This window comes from Camelus bactrianus, chromosome 14, assembly GCF_048773025.1.
Source record: "Camelus bactrianus isolate YW-2024 breed Bactrian camel chromosome 14, ASM4877302v1, whole genome shotgun sequence".
Taxonomy (NCBI): Eukaryota; Metazoa; Chordata; class Mammalia; order Artiodactyla; family Camelidae; genus Camelus; species Camelus bactrianus.
The window spans coordinates 59,539,251-59,556,157 of NC_133552.1; the positions used below are offsets into that span (position 1 = coordinate 59,539,251).

General features: G+C 42.2%; 1 protein-coding gene and 1 long non-coding RNA gene across 2 annotated transcripts in view; one reads left to right on the plus strand and one right to left on the minus strand.

Moving 5' to 3' along the window:
* Window positions 1-16,907, plus strand: part of HS6ST3 (heparan sulfate 6-O-sulfotransferase 3) — a 587,571-nt gene that overhangs the window by 553,431 nt on the left and 17,233 nt on the right. The gene's annotated exons all lie outside the window — the stretch shown is intronic.
* LOC141579781 (uncharacterized) lies at window positions 7,363-10,856 on the minus strand. Its single transcript, XR_012511753.1, has 3 exons — window positions 10,501-10,856; window positions 9,846-10,166; window positions 7,363-9,421 (listed from the first exon to the last, which is right to left on the minus strand). It is a non-coding gene; the product is annotated as an uncharacterized LOC141579781 (long non-coding RNA).

Below are 16,907 nucleotides of genomic sequence, written 5' to 3' on the forward strand. Positions count from 1 at the left end.
CTCCCTGACAAATACCTGGAATTGTAGATGTCTCTGTCACTTGTTAAATACAGCTCAGAGATAGAGGTGGGATAGGTTCCATCTTGTAAATGTGGTGGAGATTGACAAGGGCACATAAGCAAACAGGTCACTGTAAATTCACCCAGAGAACTTCCGTGGTGGAACCAAAACAGACATCATAAAAACTGAGATGATCTGAAATGTTTCCAAGTCCCAGAATAATGAATAATCAAAGTTCAATTAATTTATATATTCATGCACTCACAGAAATTGTATTGAGATGTGCCAGGTATTAGAGACATAATGGAAACAAAATAGATCCAGCCCCTCTCATCAGTGAGGGTACAATCTACTAATAGATACTGACAACTAAATAAGCAGCTAAAATAAAGCACAGGAGAACCATGATCAGATAGATTTGTGGTACATAAATGGGAAGCATCCTTAACAGGTGTCTGCTTTATTATGGGAGCAGGTGAGAGAAGGCTTTCCTGAGGAAATGGCATTTAAGCTGAAAATAGAATATTAAGATTTAGTCAGTTTATGGGCACATAATCTCAGTTCAGGAAAAAAACATATTAAAGTAAATATTACAAAATCTTTAGCTGGGTCACTAAAAAAAATAATCAGTGCCAGTAAAGCATGCACTGCACCTTCAGTCTTCCTGGTTATCAGATTGTAAAGTGTAGCCTTAGCTAACCAAGTCAGAATAACTATGAAATGAAAATAACTATGAATCAGTTTAATGTTGACTGTTCAATTGCAGGTGAGATTCACATAGTCTTAGATTTGAACAGGTTCTAGAACGTCCAAGCTTTTTCTAAGCTGACATTTGCCAAATCTGTATCTTCACCTGATACAGCTACCTATTAGATCCCCTCTACTGTGGGCTTCCCCACAGAAGGAATGTCATTAAGGTTAAGAGCAAGGGTTCTGGATCAGAAATATCTGGATTCAAAGTCTACCTCTGCTCCTGATAAGCTGTGTGATTTTGTTCAAGTGACTTAAACTCTCTATGGCTTCATTTCTAAGCCTCTAGGAAGTGGAAATGTTCATTTTAATCGTCTGTTAAGAATCCCTTGTGAAGAATCAGTGAAGCAATGAGCACAGTTCTTGGTACATAGCAAGCTCTCAAAAAGATGATGGCTAGTATTACAATGACAATGAACTTGCTGTCTTCCCCCATCTGTTTTCCTAAATTCCTCACTGAATCACGATCCTCATGTTACAGGTTGAATTGTGTCCCCTAAAGATTCATCTATTGAAATCCTAACCCCAAACCTCAGAAGGTAACTTACTTGGAAATAGATTCTTTGCTAATGTAATTAGATAAAAGGAAGCCAACCTGGAGTAGAGGAGGCTCCTGATTCAACGTAAGGGGTGTCCTTACAAAAAGGAGAAATTTGGACACAAACACGCACACAAGGAGGATGCCACGTGAACTGAAGGCAGATATGGAGGTGATGCGTCCAGCAGGTAGGAGAGAGGCCTGGAACAGACCCTTCCCCAGCACCTTCAGAGGGGATAAGACTGGCTGATACCTTGATCTCACACTCTGGCCTGCAGACTGGGAGATGACAATTTCTGTTGCTTAAGGCTCGCAGGGTGGGATACCTTGTTATAGCATTCCTGGGAAACCAATACATGCCCTCCCAAGACAGAAAGCTAGGAGTCGGCTTCCCTCTTCTCTCCCTCTTTGCTCAACCAGCACATCCGGTGGCCACGCCCAGCCATCCCCCGATCTCTTATCTTCTACCTTTGCTGATATCTCCCCTCCTTCCAAGTGCATTTGGCTAAGGCCTAGCTCAGCTCAGGCATACAGATCAATCAAGATTCAATCAGGGAAGCAGAACCACTATGCATACTAAGGAACATATTGCAGGAATAAGAGCTTTCACAATTATGGGAGGAACTAGAAAGTATAGATCTGAAAAGGAGAAACTTTAAATCAAAGAAACATCACTGCTCAGCCCTGGTATGGATGCATGACTCAAAGTTTGCAAAGGAGGTCTTGAAGGCAGGCACAAGCCACAGACACAGTGGGGCGTGAGGTGTTTGGTGTGGAAGCCTATGGAAGGTTCTTGACTGCTCGTGGCTTGTCGGCTATGTGGGTTCCTGGCACAGGGTGAGGGGGGTCTGCAGGCACTGTCGGTCAGGGGGCCAGCTGTCGGGACTGAGAAGTAGTGGGTGCAGAGTGGGTAAGAGGGAGCCCAGGGCAGAACCAGGTCTCTGACGTGTCTCAGCTTGTCACCAGATGACCTTCAGAGTGTAAGGGATGCTGCCCCGCTCCCACCCCCCAAATCCCACATAACTTCACTTTTAGGAATGCTAACCTGGGGCCATACAGAAAAACAGATTCTGAGCAATGCAGTTGCCAAATTGACCATAAAACACTAGAGCTGTAACAAATTATCACGCTTGGTAGCTTAAAACAACGGAAGTGTGTTTTCTGGCAGATTTGGAGGCCAGAAGTACGAAATTAGTATCCCTGGGCCAAAACCAAGGCTGGCAGGGCCGTGCTCCGTCTGGAGCCTCTAGGGGAGGATCTGTTCCTTGGCGCTTCCAGCTTCTGGTGGCTGTCAGCATTCCTTGACCTGTGGTTGCACCACACTGCACAGTAGTTTTCTGCTTACTTTTTGTGTTTCCTGTGAAAATCTGAGCTCTTCATTTGCGTGGACCTGACTTCTCTGCCCTGACCACTCAGTTTGGCCCATAGCAGATATGAAATCAGTGTTTGGGGGACTGTCCCTGGTCATGGGCTATGTCACTTAATATACACTGTCACTCAATATACCAGATACATTGGTTGGAAAATGTACTGGTTTTCATGTAGCTGTTTTATAAATCGGAGCTTCCCACACTGTATGATCTCAAATATTGGTGCCTTCAGCTTTCTGGGACGACTGATAGGGTCTGTCTGGATGTAACTGAAGCCGCCTTATCCATTTATCCCATAGAGCTGTATAATAATGATCATTTTCTATGTGTGCCATTACATGAAAGAATTTGGGAAGCACTGCTCTCACTAAAGAAAACTTGGTTCTAACGTTTCATCTACCCTGAATTCCAACATAGGTTGACATGTAGTCTTAGGTGGTAAAATGAACACAGTGTCTGGAGAAAGGAAGACGTTAAGTTTAGGCTCTGCCTCCACCAACGTACTCTGTGTTACTGTTCTGGTCAGGTAACCTAACCAAGACTCGGTTTTCCCATGGTGAAATAAGAATAACAGTTCTCCCTACCCCTAAGGGATCATTTATGTGTGAACGCTTTCTACACACTCATGTCTGATACACAAGTTGACTGGGGTTTTGTGTGTGTGTGTGTGTGTGTGTGTTTAAATTGCAGTGTAGTAGATTTACAATATTATGTTAGTTTCAGGTGCATTGCAAAGTGATTCAGTATAAATATATATATATTTTTCAGATTATTTTCCGTTATAGATTATTGAATATAATTTCCTGTGCTATACAGTAGGCCTTTGCTGTTTATCTATTTTATATAGAGTAGTGTGATGATCATGGTTTTTTTGATTTGAGATCAGGAATGCCAGTTCAGCTCATGCGATCTAATTAACCCCACCTAACTGCATTGGAAATTTGCCGTTTGGTTTATTTACTGCTCTTCCAATTTGGGGAATTCTCAAAATGGGAGAGAGGCAGGGCCTGTCTCACTTAATTGAGCATCTATGACACAAATATGTACAAAATCTCAACCAGGCTTGTACCAGCCCTTCAGTTCTTGAGGAGGCGGCTTGCAGGTCCAAGGTGAGTTGAAGATGGTCAGAGTGTGACAGCAGAGTGTCAAGTCCAGCAGCAGTGGTGCCAGGGGCCAGTGGGAGGGGCACCAGGGCTGGTGTCCTCAACAGACTTCCTGCCGTGGGACTGCAGCTGGGCCTCGCCACTCTTAAATCCTGCTTTTCCCTTCTGAACCTATTCTTCAGCCAGTTCATCAACTCTACAAGCTCTCTTTTACCTCTTCTCCCCACCTCATCCCCCCAAAAAATTCATATTCTGCCTAAGTTAGCTAAATTGGTTTCTCTTGATTGCTATCAAGGACCCAGCTCAAATTATAGTTAAAGGTTTCAAAAAGATTAACTCTACCCTAAATGGAAACAATATCTTTTTATTCATCTTGATAAAAGGACCTTTACTTTGTATAAGAATACTATCCCGCATTGTCTGTCAGATTTCCCTAAGCCTCAATCAATTTCTTTATCTGTAAAATGAAATTAGTTTCTTATACGGTCACTTTCAACACAGAGTGAATTATTCAATATTCACTCAATAAATATCTGAATAATTGTATTTATTGGGTGATTATTATTTCTCACCCAGTATCCTGTATATTTGGGATACAATGTAAAACACTAAAAAATACTTAATAAATGTTTGATAAACTATAAGTGCTTGAAAAATCCAACCACTAGGGAAATAGTATTTGAAATGATTATCATAAAAATTAAACTGGTTAAACAAGGGGTTAAAAGCTCTAATGCACGGTGGTATGAAATCAAAGTGCAGTGTGATAGATGCCATATTTTAAATGTAATTTGGAAAGGCAATCAATGCCTAGCTGTGCTATTAGACATCTCTTATGTGCTCTTAACTGGTAGAGCAGGTGAATGATTTCCAAAGTGACTCAGTTTCTGGTCTCAGAGGAGATAAGACATATGTGCTTGAAATAATAAGTTAAAATATGTTTAAATATGACTGTGCTAAATAAACGGAACAAAAAATAAAGGTTTTAAGAGTGAAGGGGGAAAGACACCACTGCCATCCAGCTGGGCTCTGTGGGAAAAGCAAGAGAGGAGGGATTTGAGCTTGGCCTTCAGTACTGTTAGGATTGGAACTGGTATGTTCCCGAACGCTGTTTACCACTATTTTTTCCCATTTGAGCCACTGGTGGGATTGTACATCCTGATTCTATTGTAGTTGGGTGGGAACATGTGGCTAGTTCTGATGAACATCAGAAGTGACATGTGTCACTTCCAGGTCCAAGCGTTTAATTGCCAGTGAGTCTCTCTGAGCTGTCTTCATTCTCTGACATGGCAACCAGTGATGTTCAAAACAGCGACCCCATCTGCTGAGTTCATAGTGCGTAAGACGAGGCCAGCCCCGTGCTGACTTACAACACACATGTGACGTAAGCAAAAAACATAAGCCTTTGCTGTGTGAAGCCACTGAGAGTCAGAGGTTGTTTTGTTACCGCAGATAACCCAGCCTGTTCTTACTGATTCAGCACTTGTAGGAGAAAAGGCAAAAGAGAAAGCAAAGATATGGGAATAGAGAATCTTAAGTAGGTCAACTCTTCGAAAAAACTTAATTTTGAAAAGCAGTAGATTCTGGAAAAAAAAAAAAAAAAAGAGGAGGGAGCCCAGATTGCAGAGAATTTTGCATGTCAGAGTAAGAAGTGGGACCTCTATCAGCAGTCTATTACTGATTTTGAATAGAGCCTAGATGTGAGAAGTTAATTTGATGATTCATAGGAAGGCAATGGTCCATGGGAATTAAAGAAGGGGGCCCAGTAGGACTACTGCAGGATGCAGAAGAGATGGGAGATGTTAAAAGTTTTCCTAAATTGGTGGCATTACTCTCCTTTAAACCACAAAAAAGAACAAAACAAAGTACCTGCTAATCTGGGGAGAATTTATAGATTCACTTCTAATCATTTGAGCTATTGGCCTAATATTTAGACACAAGAAAAAAACTCTTGGACCTCTGATTTCACGTTCATCATGTTTGAGTAATGGTTCTTGTTAGCCCTGTAATAATGTCCTCTTTTTTTTAAAGTGAAGCCTAGTAATAAAATTTTTATTGTAATCCAATGCTAACATGATTCTTCCTAAGAATTATGTTTGGTGGATTTAAGCAACCCCAGAAAATATGCAGGCTAAGATTTTAGACAGATACGTTTGGTGAAAAGAACACCCTTAGGGATTAATGTTTTAGGAGAATTTCCTAAGAATATGTTATTTCTTATTCTGTCTTGTCTTTTACTTTTAAACTTGAAACTAGTAGTTTTCAACTTTTAATTACTTTAGGATCACCTGGGGACACATTAAAAAATGCAGAATCCTCAGGCCCACCTCAGAAGGATACTGATTCAGCATGAGTAAGGGAGAAGGGGTGTTAATGGACTAAATGTCTGAGTGCCCCTCCCCAAATTCATTTGTTGAAATCCTAACCCTGCATGGGATGGTATTGAAAGGTGGAGACTTTGGAAGGTGATTAGGTCATGAGGGTGGAGCATGCGTGAATGGGATTAGTGCCCTTATAAGAGAGACCTCAAAGAGTTATCTCACCCCTTCCACCACGGGAGGACTCAGCCATCTACGAGCGGAGAAGTGGGGTCCTCACCAGACACCAAATCTGCCAGTGCCTTGACCCTGGACTCCCAGCCTCCAGAACTGTGAGAAATAAATGTTTGTTGTTTAAGCCATCCAGTCTATGGTATTTTTGTTGCAGCAGCTCTAACGGTCTAAGACAAGGAGGTTAAGAGCCTCCACGTTAAGAAGTAGCTCGGGCCTTGCATGCAGTGTGTCTGCAGACCCCACTTGGAGAGACACAGTGTTGACCCTGCACTTCAAGACTCTACCATGAGCTCTGTGAAGGCAGGGCTGGGTATTAATTACTTGGTATCCCTGAACTTATTGTAATTCCTAGCATTTTCGGGGCAGAGCTATGTAAGACTTATGGACACTGGCTTTGCAGTCGGACAGACCTGGATTTACATGCTGGCTGCAAGATTTATTGGCTCTGGGATAAGGACTGTAACCTTTCTAGGCCTGGCTTTGTCCTCTGAAAGTTGAATATAATGACACCTTCCTCCCTGAGGAATATGGAGCTTAAATATGGAGGTTAGGTTTCCATAGAGCTTGGCACAGCACCGAGGGTTAGGGATCTGGAGTGAGCTCTTGGTACTGTAATGATGGTATTCCGAATTGCTAGATTCCTGACCAAGGAAGAACTGCCAAATACAATCAAAATTCTTCTCGATTAAGGGCTGAGATGGCAGTACACTGCAAGGCTGAAGTCAGGTAAAGGCTAATTTGGAGAACGTGGTGTAGACCTGGAGGACCCAGGGAGGCATCCTGGCTGCCTAAGAAGAAAGTACAGGGTGGTCTCACCATGGTGGCTTACTCTGAAGGCGTGGTAGCCCTTCCTATCAGAAAACTGTGGCTCCATCGTGTTCTGGACTCTGGTCAGTATTATCAGAAATTCCTTCTTCATCCTTCAGTGAGGGAGGGAGACAAGGAGGTGGAAGAAAGGAGAAAGCAGCCCTACTTCCTGCCCTCACCAGGCATCACGGAAGGGCCCCACGAAAGGCATTTGTTTGGGTTGTTACCATTTATTAGTAGTATTGTCATAAAGCTTTGTGACTGATGTGAGTAGCTGATCTTCATTCATTGGCGACAATGTGGTCGACTCTGTGCTGAGATTTCTTCATGTTGTGTCTCACCCAGTCCTCTCAGGAAGCCCTGTGAGGTTGGTACTATTTTTATCACCATTTAGACACAAGGAAAGGAAAGCCTTAGAAAGGTTAAATAATTTGTTCAGGTAAGTGGCGTCAAGGCTTAAGATTCTGTCTAATGAGCAAATTTAGGACAACGTTAAAAATGGATTAACTTGAAATAGAGAGAAAACATGATTTGCCCAGAGTTTGGGGAACTTGCTCCCAACTTAAAGCTTGGGTGTATATTGTGGGGTGAGAGAATCCCCTTTGCCTTCATCTAACAAAAAACTGCCCATGAAATGCAAAACAAAACGACCGCCAAAAATGCTGCTGAATAGCTTATTTTTCTATGACTTGTGTCAAAAATAAGAAATTATAATTCACGTTTTCCTGCAGCTTAGTTATAGGCCTCCGTGCTGTGAACGATATGCTAAGTATTAATAACAGGGACCATCCAAAAACAAATTCTCTAAGGACCTCCCAACTCAGTCGGGTCTGTTTAGGACGAGTGATAAGAAAACAATGTTCTATAGGAAGGAGCAGCGGGCTCCTAGACAGAGTGAATCTTTTTCTTGTTAATGAAGTAAAGTGAACATTTTTACTGGTATAAAACCAACAGCAGGAATAAAAAGCCATTCTTGTTACTTACCTCGGGGCTGCAAAGGAAATACCCATTCAGTGTGTCAGCGAGGAAGTGATGAGGTCCCATCAGGAGACGTGCCCTGCACTGCTTTGGCAGAGAGACCATGAAGAAATAGTCCTATTTTTAAAGGGCTTTTCTACTTCTGATACGATTTGGACCTTTTCCTAAATCATCTTTGAATCAGAATAGCAATTCTTTTTCTCCCACTTGGCTGGAGTGTTAAAGAATCTTTGGAAAATGTTCAGTAAATGTCTTGAGCTCTATGTAAATAGGAAAAATGCAGTTATTTGTAAAAATGATATCAAAGAAAAGCTTAATATTATTCACCTTTTGCAACCCTGGGAAGCAAAGACGTTTATTACAATGTACAAAAAGGTGGAATAACTTCTTAGAATAGAACATACAGGGGCCGCGGCATAGTAGGTTTGTAAGTGTCTATTGAATGAATTAATAAATTTAAAAAAAATGAGTAGGAGACCTCATTAAAAACAAATTAGAAATCCGAACACAGATAATAAATAACCCTTTGTACCTACCTTTGTAATTTAGTCTTTTACCACCAAAAGAAAGCCTTTAAAATACAAAGAATGTTGAGGCTTGAAATTAAAGATGGAGATATGAAAGAACTGAGAATTATCTGGGTCTCAAGCCCAAGTCACAGCTAAGCTAGCAAATTCAATGGTTATTAGATCAGAAAAAAATATGCTCAGAACAGACTTAGGTAATGGAGGAGGCTTGGCCAGAGAGTACATGTGCTTGGGCAGTGAAGCTGGGGGTTAGATGGGATGGGGTCTTAGAGCTGGAGTCAAGGCCTGGGGGACAGGCAGGGGTAGACATATCCTTCTCCAGATTTTCTATGCCCTGTGAGGTACTTCATTCCTTTTCAAGGTCTCCTTTGGCTGACAGCCTGAATTCAGTGACATCCCACCTCTGGCCCAGAGCAGAGAAATTCAGCCTCTTTTCCTTGATGGCCCCAATCTACCAGGCACACAAGGTGTTCGTATAGCAGACTTTACTGATCATTTGGGGTGGCCAAGAGGACTTACAAGACAGAATCACACAGAAATAAATTTAAAAGTTAATATTAGTCATCTCTAGTTTTCGAATCTTTCAACCACCCTGCCACCAGAAGCTTCCTGCAGCCGAAATTTCCCCACATGCCTCCACAGTGATGGTTGCTGCATCCCTGTCTTTCTCATTCTTGAAACTTACCATTCCTTCCTCCTTCCCCTCACTCCAAGTTCAAGTTAGCTTCTTCTAGAAAGTGTCCGAGTCCTCACTTTCTCTGGCCCCCGTCCCTCCATGCTGAACACAGAGCTTCTGCTACATAAAAACACACACGGATGCAGGTAAGTTACTCAGCAAATTCAAGTCTTCTCCGGAAAATAATTCTAAAATCAATGCGTAACTTAGCCTTTTGGCATTTTTTTTTTCCTTCCTAACTAGCACACGAGGACAAGGAAGATCTACACAGAAGGGCAGTTTTCCCACTAAAATTGTTAGCTTGCTAACCATTACATTTTATTCTTCAGGCTTTGAGGTTTTGGTTACTCCAACAATTAGGTGAAGCGCTGATCATTATAAAGTTGTCATTATAAAGTTGTCAACCAATAATTGTGTCTTTCCTCCTTCTGAATATGAGGAATTATCTTTGTATTTAAAAATGAACACACACACACACACACACACACACACACACACACCCATTAGGCACTGGTGTTGGACACTGGAGACATATCTTTGATACCTGACTTAGGGTGTGCTGGAAGGTTCCATGTTGTCAGTGACTCCTGCAGATTTGAGCCTGAAGGAATCTGATATAGGGTTATCAGCTTCTTACAATTCAGGGGATGGCAGGGCCTGCTTCCTTCTGTTCCTCTTCTCTGATCTCAGTACCTGTGAGATCAGCTCTGTCTCCTCTCTTATCTTATTTCTGGTCTGGCAGAGTTGCTATATATAAATCCTTTGCTTCTGAGGCTAGTTAGGTATCAAGATAAATTTTGCAATTTACTTCCAGGAAGATAGGAATGTAAGTGCAGGTTTGCCTGCCCCACAGCTATTCTAGGATCTGGAGGGGAAAAAAAAGGAATGAAAGCAAAAATAGGAAAGAAAGTGTTAAAAATAGAGAAAAAAAGGGTTTGGTATATACTCTACATCCAACTTTAGGAGACACTGTCCCGTGTAATGTAATTGGGGCTGAATGTAAAGGTAGTAAAAGGCATCGACCTGCAACTTTCCATCTTGAGAAGGCTCTACTCCATCTAGACTCTGTCACCGATACTGTCAATGCCCAGTAAGGAATGAGACCCCTGGACCACTGTCTGTTTACTAGTGTGCTTCTACGCCTGCCTCGGCTTTGTATGGCTCAACAAGTATTTGGACTCAACAAGTAAAATCTTTACTTCTTTCTCTTATCATCCAGCGATGTCTTGACTCTCCAGTATGGAAAAAGGAAATTCATGTGCACTTTGTTCCCTCTGTCCTCCCTCAATTCACTCCACCCTTAGCATCTGTTGGCCTCATCTTCATTCTGTAAGGCTTTGAACATTTGCACTCTGGCCTTTGATGACATAGGCTTCCGGACTTGTCCTGTTGGATGATTCTAAAAACAAAAAATTAAAAAGCCCATAAACAAATGCATCATGTGACCATGTAAATATTCGCAAGTGGTGTGATTCACAAAAAGGGAAATGGACACTGGTTCCTCCAAATTCCACCAAAGTCAGCTGGATTCACCACTCATGCATTTCATTTGGTCCTTGAAACATTGCTGTGTTTTAGCTTGTTTCACATCTGGTTGTGACTTTCAGCTTTTTGTTTTTCTTGGACTTGCTGTCTTCCTTTTATCTTGTGGAGCGAAGAATTCTAAACCTCATTCATCATTATTATCCCAAACATTCGATTTATGAATTCTGGTATTTGCTGAAGGGGGACGAACCCCTTTTCTCTCACATGTGCCCCTCTTGGAGGTCTCCTGACTTGCTATCCTTGTGAATCTTTCCCTTGCAAACATTAATACCAGTGTCTTAGATCCCACTTCTGTTTCATGGATCCCTTTTCACTTATGTTGGGATGTTTTCTTGAACACAATTCTCTTTTTCTAGAAAATGATGAGGAGGCAAATTTTCTAAGCATATCAGTATTTTTTGTTTTACATTAATTGATAGCTTGACTAAGTAGAACATTCAGTGTTTAAAATCATTTTCCCTCAGAAGTTTGAAGTCACTGGTCCAGTGTTTCCAGCTGTCAGAGTTCTTACAGGAAAATTGTTGGCAATTTGATTTTTACTCCATCTTAACTCTTCGTAGGTTCCCTCCTCTCTGGAAGCTTTTTGGACCTCCTTTTCATCTTTGCGGTTCTAAAGTTTCACTCACACCCCTTGAATTCCACAGAACTTTTCAGTTTTTCATGTTCTGGGGGGCTTAGAAAATATTCTGTTTTTACTTTTATTATTTTTCCCCTGTGGTCTCTTATTTTTCTACTCTCTAGTGGGAACTTTTTCTAGATGGGCATTAGACCTATCGAATCCATCTCCTTGTCTCTTAATTGAATTTCTCATATCTTCCCCCTCCCCCCTCTCATCTGGCAAGTTTCCTAGATTGTATCATTCATCACATCTACAGATTTTTTTCAAGCTAAACATGTATAGGGATATAAATTAATTTCTAAGAATTCCTTCTTGTTTTGTTTCCTACTATCCATTCTTATTTAATAGATGCAGTAACTTCTCAGGATAGTCATAGTAATATTTTTTTTTCTAAATTGCCTACATCTTCCAGGCAGTTACTCTGTTTATTCATTTTTTTCTCAAATGTTTAATAATCCTTAATGATCCATTCATATTTATGGACAGAAACTAGTCTTATTAATGCAGGGAGCTAATGAGAATTCCTCTGCCACTATGTTCATCTTTTTCTCCAATAAATACCTCCCTTTGCGTTAGTCTCCCAGGGCTGCAGTAGCTAAAGTGAAACAGGCTGGGGGGCTTCAACAACAGAAATTTGTTCCCTCACAGTTCTGGAGTCTAGAAGTCCGAAACAAGATGCGGGCAAGGTTGGCTCCTCTGAGGGCTGTGAGGGAGAATCTGTCCCTGACTCTTCCCTGGCTATTGGTAGCCGCAGACATTCCTTGGCTTGAGGACAGGCATCTTCTCCTTGTGTCTTCACACTGTCTGTCTCTGTGTCCAAATTTCCCCTCCAGTCATAAGGGATTAGAGCCCACTCTAATGACCTCTTCTTAACCTGATTCTCTACAAAGATCCAATTTCTAAATGAAGTCACATTCACAGGTCCTGAGAGTTGAGACTTCAGCATCTCTGGGGAAAACATAATCTTCAGGGAGAACATTAATGGGTTTTGTGTTGGTTAGTAAAGGCCAGCATTCGGGCTGGTGAATTCTAAATTGAGAAAGACTAGTCCTCCAACCTCACCCATCACAGTGGATTGTTTAGTCATTTAATTTCTTTAGCTAGCACGTGTTAGCATGGTCACATACTATTGTAACCAGATGCTCGGTGAGAAGGGAAGGATGGTGGAGAAAGGGTTCCCCTATGTTCTCAAAAACACTCACTTTGCTGTCACAATCAATTCAGGTGTCATAGCAAGATGCCACATACTGGGTAACTAAACAATAAGAATTTGTTTGTCATAGTTCTGGAGTCTGAGAAGCTTAAGATCAGGGGGCCAGTAGATTCCGTGTCTGGGGAGGACCTTCTTCCGGGGTGCAGACGGCTGTCTTCTGTCTTCACATGCCAGAGAGAGTAAGCTCTGGTCTCTTTTTTTTTCTTATGAAAACCCGGGCTTCACTCTCAAGACCTCATCTAAACCTAATTGCCTCCTAATATCGCCCATTAGAGATTAGAGTTCAACATACAAATTTTGGGGGGACAAAAACATGCAAACTATAACTCTTGTCTTCCTCTTAGAGGTGGGAAATTCCTTCTCTTTACGACCTTGACGTATTTTAAGCACACAGATCAAAATATATTTCAAAGACACATACTTAAACTTGACTCGATGTGCTCTGTCCAAAACCAAAATGCCCTGTGATCTGTTAAGGATCTGGATGTTTCTACCTGCTTGATGCTGGAGTCCCCCCTCCTCCCCAGGGTCTGCCTCAGTCCTTGCTGCCCTTCTGGAGGGGCAGGACTCTGAGCCAGGACTGAGCTGACAGCTCTTGTCTGTACACAGAATCCTTAGACTAAACATGAATCCCAGGTCATGGCTGGAATGATTTAATGAGGGTAGTCCTCCTAGAAGGGCAATATTCTGAGGGTGCATGAGTGAGAGAAAGGACGTGGGACAGAGCGGATGAATGTGGGAGAGCACAGAAGTAGCCTGCAAAGTGTTGAAGAGGAAGGATGGAAATGGAAATCTGGATCAGAACCACCCAAAAACCAAAAACAAAAACATGATGTTTTCTAGAAGGCACCATTTGAAATTCTAAAAAAGAATAATGAAGGCAAATTAAGAGGGATGACTGCTATTCAAACTTGGGGTACCACTAGCTCTAAAAAGTGTTAGCTGAAGAGCCACACAGTCTACAGCAAGGTGTAGTGCCATCTCTACCGGGGCCACATGCCACGCCAGGTAAGAGTTCATGAAAGAGAACTTTGTTTTCCCAGAATGCCTCTCTTGGGTGCCTGAGTCAGAGGCAGAGCACTAGCCTTCCCAAACCAGGAATTTACTCTGCTCATTCTTAACTTCAGGAATGAGTGAACGTGAGAGCGTGAGGTGTGGGGACTCGGTTCAGGAGGGACAACTGAGCTGCCGGAGGGGGTGTCCCTCACCTCCCTCAGCCCTGCTCGTGGTGCCGGTTCTAGGAGAGCAAGCTGTCCAGAGCCACGTCCCCCGAATGCCAGGGAAGTACTCCTGCCCGGTGGCAACAGAACTGTTACCAGCCCGTACCTTTCTCCAGGGTTATTTTGCCAGTGGAGAACAGGCAGTCATCAGAGTCATTCCATGTCAAAGCTCAGAGGGGCTTTCTGAGTTTGGACAACGGCGATTTTGATATTTTAACTAGCCGGACAGAATGTTCTGGGAGCACTTCTGGTCTGGTCCCATAGTCACCTGTGGTGGGGGTGACAGGTAGATCCTCTCGTGTGCCGGAGCTTGGGAGAAAGCTGTGTTTCCGGTCTGTCCTTACTTGCTGATGCCTCCCATTCCGCCACGTGCAGCACCAGATTCCGCCCCTGACCCCTAGCTGGAGCAGAAAATTACAGCACACTCTTTCTTCCAAGCGGCTTTTGTGGTGCAGGCTGTAAACACCATCAGCACCATCAAGCTCTCAGCAGGAGTAGGAAACCTCCAGAACCAATGGTTCCAGCAGCTTCCCACTGCCCCAGGAAAGGGTCAGCGCACTTTAACTTCTGTGGGTCAGCGTCCGTGGCTGTTTTGGGGGCGCGTGGTGGGGCAGATGGAGGTGGACAGCCTTTGAAACACACTGGAGGTCAATGTATCCCATTATATACACCGCGCTTCCCATTCAGTTTTCACCTTTGATGAAATTTGCAGTGTTGGGAATTTTTATGCTAGAGCAGACACAGAAAATCACAGGGGCAACTCGTTTTGGCTTTGACTTACAATCACAGCGGGCCCCTAGAATTTCTATAGGAAATTCTCTCTTTAACTTGAGTGCGAAGTGTCAAAAGTCGGTAGCTTGTCTCTGTGATGCACATTAATAGGTAATATTGATTTGTGGAAATTAATTACTAGGAAAACAGCTCTCAGCACTTACCTTGCATTTGGAAAGATTTGAGAGCCCCCTTGTGGCTCTAATAAACATAACCTGAAAACTGATGAAAAGCTTCCAGCTGGTTTTATTTGTTGCTGTTTTTTGTTGATTTTTTTCTTCCCCTCTCTCTTTTCAGTTACATTTGTTTGCTTGCTTTAGGGTTTTGAATTGTTTTTCATTTTAGATTAATGTAAGCATAGTCCACATCATTTCAACAGCGGACTCAGAGGTGGTGGCCACGTGTCAATTGTAAAAGGACAGGCGACTTCGTTTTGTATGATTATTAAACCCAGATTTTTATCACCAAGAGGAATAATAAATACGGAGGGGGCGTGTTTGGGAAAGTTCACAGAACCACAGAATGGCAGATGCATTATTCTGTTTCTTAAGGGATGATGCCTCGCATTTGAATCCAGGTATTGTTTGCACACAGGTAAAAGCCCCGTCTAGCACAGCCCCAAGCTACATTATTTTGAGCATCTTAAAGGTTATTATCCCTGATTTACACATAGCAGAGGAAAGTGGGAAGATAAGTATCCTGATTTGGGTATTTTCAAAATCTCTAAGAAATAGGTATTGAAAGCTGTTACCTCTCTCATGCTCCAACCATGCCTGAAGAAAAATATTTGCAACTTAAGGTCGCTGTGCTCCACACTTGAATTGATGAAGGGAGCACCCAAGGCAAAGTTTAGACAGAACGAATTGATTTTTTTTCTGGGAGATTTAAATTATCATGCATGTATTTTTCTAAATTTCTTTTATTGCGTTATTAATTAGGCAGAATTAGAGCCATGCTTTGGAACCAACTGCAGTTGAAAGATTCCACTGAGTGTCCATGTGGTAAGCTAGGATTCTGGAAGGAACTCGGGGTTTTAGCATGAATAAGTGGATTTTGGAGAGAACTTGATTAGGGCTCTGCGTTACTTCCAGCATAATTTGGTTTCCCCTAGATTAGTTTGTGGAGTGACATTGGCATCTGGTCACAAATGAATCACTAGCCCTGCCTTTTGTTCCTAGCACAAAGGAAAATATCATGCATGTGAGCTCAAGAAGAAAAAGAAAAGGAAAATGAAAGAGAAAACCCCTGATGCTTGGGCCTCAATGGGACATATGAAACTTAAAGATGGTGCCTGGTCTATTTCCCCTTCGATGCACAGGTGGAATTAGCACACACTGCAGCTATACGGCTTGGCAGGGAGTGAGAGAGAAGACTGTGGTGTGCAGGTCATGCTGGCCAGGGCAAGATTCTGAGCAGAAATCACTTTGTTCTGAAGGACCTATACAACATTTCAAGCTCTAACACCATCTTTCTTGATCTTTGGTGCATCATCCTTGAAGAATATGCATAAATGGCTACAAGAGCTGCATCACAAGAACTCAGGTTCCATCTTGAATAAACTCCTACTGGCCAAAGATTAGATAATTTGAACATCAGTAAGGATAACGACTGCAAGGTATTGAAACTCCTTCAATATGTTTAGATTCATGAGCTCATAATGATGTAAAAACAAACAAACAAACAACATCAACAACAAAAAAAAAACCCCTGCAGATTTTCGGGAAGCAAACTGTTACTTTGAAAACCAGTTAACAGAATGAGTCACACATTCATCTACCTTGGGGTATCAAACAGTTGATGGGAGAAGTTTGTCCCTATAGAAGCACATGGCTAATAACTGAAGACGAAAGGATGGAATTAGACTATCACCACTTTGCAGTCCTCTAAGGTCATCAGTGGCGTGACACCACGAAAAGAGAAACCACCAAGTATTAGGTGCTCCAGACTGAAGTCCACAACACTGCCTATAGAGAAACAAGTCCATTATGTCAGAATGATTTTCTTCCACAACTTTAAGTATTACCTGAAGATGTATCCGTATCTTGGCATTTCTGGCTGGTTCTTCTGGGTTCCCCTTTTCGGTGGCTTTCAAAGAGAAAATGAGCTAATGCACAAATCAGCAGAACCTCCAAACTTAGAATAATGAGCTGGTGCCATGTTTTCTTTCTAACTCTGAACTACATTAGAGCCAAATAAGATGACTGCACGGTCAGCTCTTGAGGTCAGGCTGCATCGTGT